Source organism: Chinchilla lanigera, unplaced genomic scaffold (assembly GCF_000276665.1).
Source record: "Chinchilla lanigera isolate Chin_1 unplaced genomic scaffold, ChiLan1.0 scaffold00045, whole genome shotgun sequence".
NCBI lineage: Eukaryota > Metazoa > Chordata > Mammalia > Rodentia > Chinchillidae > Chinchilla > Chinchilla lanigera.
The window spans coordinates 18,777,391-18,785,690 of NW_004955446.1; the positions used below are offsets into that span (position 1 = coordinate 18,777,391).

Genomic DNA, 8,300 nt, shown 5'->3' on the forward strand with positions numbered 1-8,300 from the left:
CTTCCCGGCGCCCGGCCGCCGGGCCTCGGCCGGGACGAGACAGCGGCCTCACCGAAGCCCCCTCGGAGCGCCCGGGCCGGCCCAGCGGGCCTTCCCGCTGGTGCCAGCCAGAACCCCTTTGTCTCGGCCCGGGCCGCGGACCCCAGTCCCGCCCCCTCCCTGGTTGGTCCTTGTCAATCAAACCTGGTGCCAAAGGCGGCCCGAAGTTTTCAGGGGTTCATTGGTTCTCTCGCCCCGGAGAATCAGTTACAGGGTGCGATTTCCTGCTGCCCCACCAGAACAATCAGGCGGATAGTATAATTCTGCTGTTGGTACCTGACTTTCCTCTAGCTCTCTAGGAAAAATGCGAACTTCTGTAACAGGAGAGGACCGAAGGGAAAGGAGGAGGCGGCCGAGGGCGGGATGGGGGCGTTGTTTTTCCTTTCTCGCCGAGGAGGTGGAGTTAAATGCCTCAGAAAAGATGTCAAGGCCCGAAAATTAACACACATCTGCATATTTGCATTCCAACCTCAGAGCCAGACTAGAGGAAACTTGTGTTATTCTTATATATCCCGCATCTGGAATGCACTTTCGTGGACGCTGTTACCTTCCTAAGCAGAGCGAGACTGTTCTCGACTCAACTACTAAAGCTCCAAAATACTGAGTCCTAGTTGTTCTCACTCTCTTCTGCTGTGTACTGTGCAGGTGGTGTTCTGACTCAAAGTGGAAAGAAAAAAATACAGTGTAACATGCTTCACTTACCCAAAGTTCCGTCATAAAGTATCAGGGTAAGGTCACTTTGTATTTTAATTTCATGGAAATGTTTGAAAGGCATAAGGCAAAACATGTGTTCAATATCTTTAAAAAGAAATGAACCGCAGAGAGGCCCTCTACACTGAGAACATCTTGTTTAACTGGCACAAAAGGTCATTCGGGTAATGGACTCTGGCCGCTGTCCAAAGTAAAGCATTGTCTCGGTCCTGCGAGAGTTCACAGACAGGAAAGGACTCGGCCCCATATTTTAAAATAATAATGAACCGTGATGAGTGCAACCACAGAGACAGGTTCAAGGTAAGGTGAGTACACTGAGGCTGGTGCAAAGAGTAAGGATTTAAAACTAAGCTGATTTGGCTGGAAATAGTGGCACGCGCCAGTAATCCCAGCACTGGGGAGGCTGAGGCAGGGGCATCGCGGCAAGTTCAAGACCAGCCTGGACTAGATAGAGAGACCCTGTCTCAAAAATAAATAAGTAAATCTAAGCTGTTTTCCAAAGGATGTAGTTAGTGATAGAGTGTGCCTGAGCAAGACCCTGGGTTTTTCCTTAACACTGCAAAAACAGTAATAATAAATAAATAAAACTAAGCTCTTGTTACAAAACACTACTTTTTATTTTAGGTTGCAAAACTGAATGAAAGTTGCTTCTTTCTCTTTCCTAGCCAAAAAAAAAAAACCAAAACCAGTTCTAACCAGGGTCAGTTTTGTTCAAGGAACATTTGGCAATGTCTGGAGACATTTCTGTTTGCACGAAGGAGGGGCGGCTTCTAGTGGCTAGAAGCCAGGTGTGTTGCTAAACATTCCATAGTTCACAGAGGACACTCACAACAGGCTCATCCAGCCCCAAATGTTCATAGCAGCAAGATTGAGATATCCAGGCTTAAATTAATGTTCAACGTGTTGCTTAATTTTGTGAGCCGACAGAGTGTTCTTTTGCTGGATGTGAATGAATATCACAAATCGACAAAGTGCAGTTCCATCAGAAGTTCCAGGCTCTGAGAGCAGGTGGCTCTGGGCCCTTATTGTTACAGCTCTAGGCTCTCAGCCACCCCCACCAGCTCCTAAGCAGCTGAAGCTAACCCTTGGCTGCCACCCAGAGCTCTGCCAGCAGCTTCCCCTGCCTCTGCTGGTCTCCACCAAACGCTGCTGGTCTCTGCCACTCAGTGTGGCCGGTTAAAACTGGTCACCGCTGCTGGTCACCACTGGCTGGCGGCAGTTGTTCACAGACCCAGTCGCTTCTGGTCTCTGCTGCTGATCTCCACTGATCTTTATGGATTTCTGCCACTGATCTCTGGAATGCTTTAGGACTAGCAGCACCTGGTGTTTGTAGTTCTTTTTAAATGTCATCTGCTCTGCCCACGCTTCTCAGAGAAGCCTGGACCTTCTAATCCACACTACTCAAGAAACAAATCACTAGTAGAAATGCAGGACAAACCAGAGGAAGCTTTATTTAGACCTGGGCTGCACGAAAAGATGAGGGGCTCACACAATCCAGAGGAAGCTGGTCTGACTAACCCAAGGAGCTGGAAGGAGTGCTGTTTATATAGAGCAGCGGGGCAGCGGGGTCATCTAGAATTGGTCTGAATGTCAAGGCTTGACCCAGTAGGGTTATCCAGGATTGGCTAGAGAGCAAAGTCAGCTGGGATTGGTGAGCTCTCAAGTCTTCTGGGGCAGAGCCCTTTAGAGGTCATGGGGTGGAGTCATCCAGGAGTGGTCCAAATTTGAGGCTGCTGATTGGTTCAAATTTAAGCCTTCTGTGGTCCCAGGAAGACATCTCCTGAAATGGTTGAGGGCATTTAGGTCAGCCTCAGCTGTAGCTGTCAATCAAAGTACACCCCCTTCTGGCTGTCAAGGAGAAAAAGGAGGGGTTAGGCTAGTACTGATCTATCTCAATTCTACTTACTTATGATTATATCACATGAGAACAAATCCAAATATAACATATGCTTATCTCTTTTGACAATAGTAAATAACAGGCATATGATAATTTTAAGTAAGCATATGATAATTATTTCGTTCTGCTCACTTGTACATTCAACATAATTTGGGTACTATCTTTTCAGGTTAAAAAATTTGTCATTTGTAAGATCTTTTTAGATCCTAAACTCCTACAGGTAATTATGTATGTTATTCAGAAAGTGCCCTAAGAAAATTGGGTAAAGATTAAATGTTTGTAAGTTACTTCTGTATTATAGACGCTATCATGTATAAATATATTTGAAGATTATGAATTTCCCATTAAGTTACAAGGGTATGTTACGGCAAAAATTCGGGCTGTATTCCACAAGAGACCAAAGAGAATAGGCAAAGTTTTTAATTTAGACCTGTCACCTCTCATTCCGATTTGCAAGTCCGGGAAGTGGGCGTGGACCTGTCTTTGTTCCCAGGTTATATACATTTTTTGTTTCCATGGTAACAGAAAGGAATGTTATAGCCTTGGCCACATGTTGTTTTCCTTGTGCCATGTAACCTGGTCAGGCTCCAGTCATGAGCCCAACCACAATGATATATACTTTCTGTACTCTGTTTTATATATCCCCCTTTAGATAACATTTCCTTTATGGTTACAATGTTTACCTAGGGCCAGGAGACAGAACTGCCCAGGCAGGGTCACAGAGGGTCACCTAGGCCTAGGCGCCCCCTTATCTTGGGGAGACATTCCTGGGCAGTGTTGATCTAGAGAATTAGCTCTTACGCTGTCCTGGGAGGCTTCCCAAGACACCATGTAGGCTTTTACCAAAACTATTTTATCTAAAATAATATGCTAAGATTCATTGCCCCCTACAGGTAGTGCCCATTTTGCTATCTGTTCCTTTCTCTGGCAATCTTGGCCTCTAATTACTCATCTTAGGATAATACTCTCGCATATATATAAATTTTTGTTACTAACTGTTCTATTATTGGATACTTTTTTCTTTAAACAAGGTCTCACTATGCAGTCCATGCTGGCCTCCAACTCACTGTGTAGCCCAGGCTGGCCTGGAACTCACATGGATCCTCCTCTCTCAGCCTCCAGAGTGCTGGGATTACAGGTGTGCACTACCATACCTGGCTCTGGATATTTTAAATATATTTTAAGATCAAGATACACATCAAAATTTTTTTTTTTTTTTTTTTTTGGTTTTTCTCCGGTACCGGGAACCGAACTCACGACCTTGCGCCTGCCAGGCAGGCGCTTTTGCCGCTGAGCTAAATCCCCAGCCCCTACACATCAAAATTTAAACCATCTGAAATTTGACTTTGAGGACACAAATACTTACAAATGAAATCCAGTATTTAAGGTCTCACTGTATAAAGCAAATTTGATAAAATCTTTAGATAAATATACCATTAGAATCTACCTGTAGGCCTCAAAATCACAGAGATGTGCAATGGCAAAAATAAAAATGTAAACTGAGCCTGAGATGTTATTAAACATTGAATGCCATCTTTGGACTTTTACCAAAATCCACCATCTGGTTAAAACCATCCCAATTAATAAGTAAGTAGCCTTACTATCTTTCATTGTGGTTATTATGTTTAACAGTAGCCTTAATATCTTTCATTGTGGTTATTATGTTCAGCAGGAGCCTTAATATCTTTCATTGTGGTTATTATGTTTAGCAGGAGCCTTAATCTCTTTTATTGTGGTTATTATTATGTTTAGCAGTTATCCACAGTTTATTATTTCAGGCTTTTTCTTTACAAGCACGCTAGTTATTTGCTAAGTGAATAGCTCTAATGACATAAAATTCTTAGACTAAGGTAATGTCTAGCAATGCACGTTTCTGTCAGGTTTTAAAACAACCAGTGTTAAATTAAGGCTGAGAGTATAGCTCCTTGGTAGATCACTTGCCTAACATGTGTTAAAAGCTGGGTTCCTGCAGAGGGGGGTGGGGAGAATATGATCATTAACAATCTTAGCTTTCTCTCAGGCTACCAATCAAGAGTGTTTGATCTTAGGAAATAAATATTAACTAATTAAATGAGCTTATTCTAATTCATATTAATTGCAAGAGGATGGAAAACTGACACTAAGCTGCCAAAAAGAAATGTAAATAATTGAGGATTTGTGCAAACTATGTAAATAAAGCTAGTTTACATTTGGTTTTTCTTTTTTGTTTTTCTTCCAGTACCAGGAATTGAACTCATGACCTTGCACTTGCCAGGTAGACGCTGTGCCACTGAGCTAAATCCTCAGCCCCTTACATTTGGAATTAATTTTCAGATTGTGAACATCTGAAAAACTACCTCCTGCTAGTTGAGGTGGTGTGTGCTTAATCAGGTACTTGGGAGACTGATGCAGAAGGACCACTTCAGTTCAAGACTTGCCTGGGCAACATGAACCCTGTGTCTTAAAACTAAAATTAACAACTAACCTTGGGGCCAGGGATATAGCTCAGCAGCACAGCTCCTGCCTGGCAGGCATGAGGTCGTGAGTTCAGTTTCTGGTACCAAAAAAAAAAAAAACTGACTCTTAGCATAGCTATGTGAACATGCTCCTCTCCATATAATAAATACCAATTATAAAATTTTAGGACATCTTTTAATCAATATAGAGATTAACCATATAATGACCCTTGTGGCAGCCTCAGAAGATGGTGACAGATAGGGGCTATATTAGTATTCTGGAGCTGCTATAAAAAATTACCATGAAGCCAGGCATGGTGTCTTATGCCTATAATCCGAGCACTCAGGAGAGGAGGCTGGGGCAGGAGGATCTTTGAGAGTTCGAGGCCAGCCTGAGATGCATGGTGAGACCTTGTCTTAAAAAAAAAAAAAAAAAAAAAAATTACCATGAAGAAGATCAAAATAGGCCACCCCAAAATATGCTTCTTTAGCATATTTCATGATGATATTCAGAAGGTTTTCAGATGCAGGTGCAGCTCTGAAAAGCTGTCCTCTGTGGGGCAGATCTGAAGCTATAGTAGAAGTAAACCACAGGTACAAACAGGCTTGCCTTGCGCCCCCACCCCCATGTGTGGAGCAGAGAGCTTTTCACAAGAGGAGGAGATTGGGAATCTGACAGTGATCTAGACAGAGATGATCAGAGGTGGCCTTCTGATGACTGTTGCCTGGAGAGTTCATACACCTGAAAGGGCAACTTTTGTGTGGTGCACTTTCCTCCCACCCTTCTAGGACTTGCATCACTGTCCATTTAAAACACTATTTAAGTTTCAACTCTCTGAGCTTTCTTTGAATTTCATATTGTGTGCATGGCTCTTATGTCTCTCCTATTAATAAATCTATTTTTTTTGTTAGTCTATCTATATTGCAATATTATCTCATAGGCTAAAATTATAGAAACTTAGGTGGGAAAAGAAAATGTTAAACTTCTGGACAACCACAAATCAGATAGCTTAAAACAACAGAGATGTATTCTTTCACCATTCTAGGGACCAAAAGTCCAAAATGAAGGAGTCATTAAGGTGGATTGCTTCTGGGGGTGCTGAGGAAGAAATCACCCCACACCTCTCTCCTATCTGCTAGTGGATTTCAGCAATATCTGCTTGCATCTTCACATGCGTCTCTTTGTCTGCCTGTCTGTATGTGAATCCTTTTTCTTCAACAAAGACAATAGTCAGTGGACTGAAGGGCACCCTAAACCCAGAATGATTTCTCTCCACATCCTTAACTAATTACAGTTGCAAAGGTTATATTTCCAAATAAGAACGCACACAAAAAATAGGGGGGGGGGCAATACTGAGCCCACTACCAGAGGCATCCTATGTGTTTATGGGAAACACAATGTAAAGAGCATGGGGGGGGGAGGATGGAGATATCAGTTTTTGAATTTAATGTGAAAATCCTAATTCTTGGGGAAATATCAGATGAAAATTCTTTTGTATTAATAATTAGAAGAATTTCCTTCGTTATATAGTTGGTTTGCTTTCTTGAAATATACTCAAGCTCACTGAATTTTTCTTTCCATTTTTTATCTAGCCTTTTTTATCCTGAAGGAAATACCGTGCATGGTTTCAGAAAGTTCCATCCATGGCTGGCGGGCTCTAAAGCAGACACAGCAGGGCGGAAGGGCCTGGCAGAGGCAAGTTGCTCGACCCATGCCAGTCAGGAAGCAGAGAGAGAGCACTGAAAGAGCCTAGGACAGAAATACACCTTTCCAGGTCATGTCTCTGGTGACCCAGCTCCTCTGCCCAGGCCCCTCCTCCTAACAGCACACTGAGCTAAGAAGTAAGTGGATTTGTTCCTGAGATCCAATCACCTTCCAAAAGCCTCACATCTGAATGGGATTTCTTTTTGAGATGGGGTCTTGCTACTATTTTTTACATATTTTTATCACCATTATCAAACTGCCACATTGTAAAGTCCCACAATAATAGTCCACATTTTTATAATCATTAACTTTGCAAATATTACATTTAATGAAAAATTCTAGTTCCATTTTTTTAAAGCAGTACTGAAGAGTGAATGTGGACCTTCGCACTAAGCTACACCCCAGACGTTTTTTTAAAATTTTGAGACAGGGTCTTCATAAATTGCCCACATTGCAAACTTGTGATCCTCCTGCCTCAGGCTGCCAGAGTTCTGGGATTGTAAGTGCAGCTATAACAAAATACTTGCTGCTTCCTGAAGGTATAAAGCTGTTGCAAACTTCCCAGCCTTCTTATATATTTTTATTCCATCTAGAATGCTCTTCCTGCCCTCTTTGTAGATTTGTGCTCATCCTTTGAGCTCTTGATTTTGTCTGTTTTTCTATGAAGCATCCCAGTAAGTCTTGTTCAGTTCATACTTCCTCAAGCTCAGCGCAATGTTTGGCATATAGAAAATGCTAAATAAAAGTTAAATAAATAAGAAGTAGCTACTATGGAAGAAAGACAGAATGGAATCATAGCTCTAAGTATTCTGAGGGTTACTTAACTATAAAAATATGGAGATAAGAACTATTTCACAGGTTATTTTATGACAAGAAATGAATTTTAAAAGCCCAGAGTCTGGCAATTATAGATTTTCCAAAATGTGTCCAAGTGACTTTGGAAAAGATACAAAAAACAACAAAGAAAAATAGGTTTTCCAACAAATGATACCAAAGTAATTGGACATCCATAGGCAATAAATAAATAAATAAATAAATAAACTTCATCCTAAGTCTTGCAACTTATCTAACTGGTACAGAATGGAACCCAGGTCCCATTTGCCCCAGCTATTCCCCTTCTAGGTGTCTTCCCAGAAGAGCTGAAAACATCATACCACAGCTAGATATGTGGACCTCTCTTTATAGCTGCACAATTTGTAATAGCTAAATCTTGGAAACAACCCAAAGGCCCATCCACTGAGGAATGGATAAAAAATATGTGGTCTTTTATGTAATGGAGTATTATTCAGCCATAAAGAAGGATAAACTGCAGACGTGTGTAGGTAAATGGATGCAATTTGACTCCATACTTATAAGTGAAATAAGCCAGATGCAAATTTGTGAACATCGTATTCTCTGTCTAGTGTGAGAAGCTGAAAGAGTAAATGTGATCCAAAATGTACAATTGATATTGTAAAATGGAAGGAAACTTCACAAGGAAAGAGAAACTGGTTTAGGGGAATGAGAAAAAAGA

General features: G+C 41.7%; 1 protein-coding gene and 1 long non-coding RNA gene across 4 annotated transcripts in view; both read right to left on the reverse strand.

Moving 5' to 3' along the window:
- Positions 1-634, reverse strand: part of Nnt (nicotinamide nucleotide transhydrogenase) — a 92,514-nt gene extending 91,880 nt beyond the window's left edge. The window contains exon 1 of one of the 2 annotated variants that reach the window (XM_005392733.2): positions 316-634. The gene's annotated coding sequence lies outside the window, so the exon portion shown is untranslated. Of the gene's footprint in view, positions 1-183 lie in introns of both variants that reach the window. The other variant, XM_005392734.2, reaches the window with a different exon arrangement.
- Positions 635-2,176: 1,542 nt separating this feature from the next.
- Positions 2,177-3,123, reverse strand: LOC106149468. Of its 2 annotated transcripts, none has more exons than XR_001235686.1 (2): positions 3,085-3,123; positions 2,177-2,598 (listed from the first exon to the last, which is right to left on the reverse strand). It is a non-coding gene; the product is annotated as an uncharacterized LOC106149468 (long non-coding RNA). The 2 variants fall into 2 exon arrangements; XR_001235687.1 differs by having other exon boundaries at positions 3,078-3,119.
- Between the last annotated feature and the right edge of the window lie 5,177 nt (positions 3,124-8,300).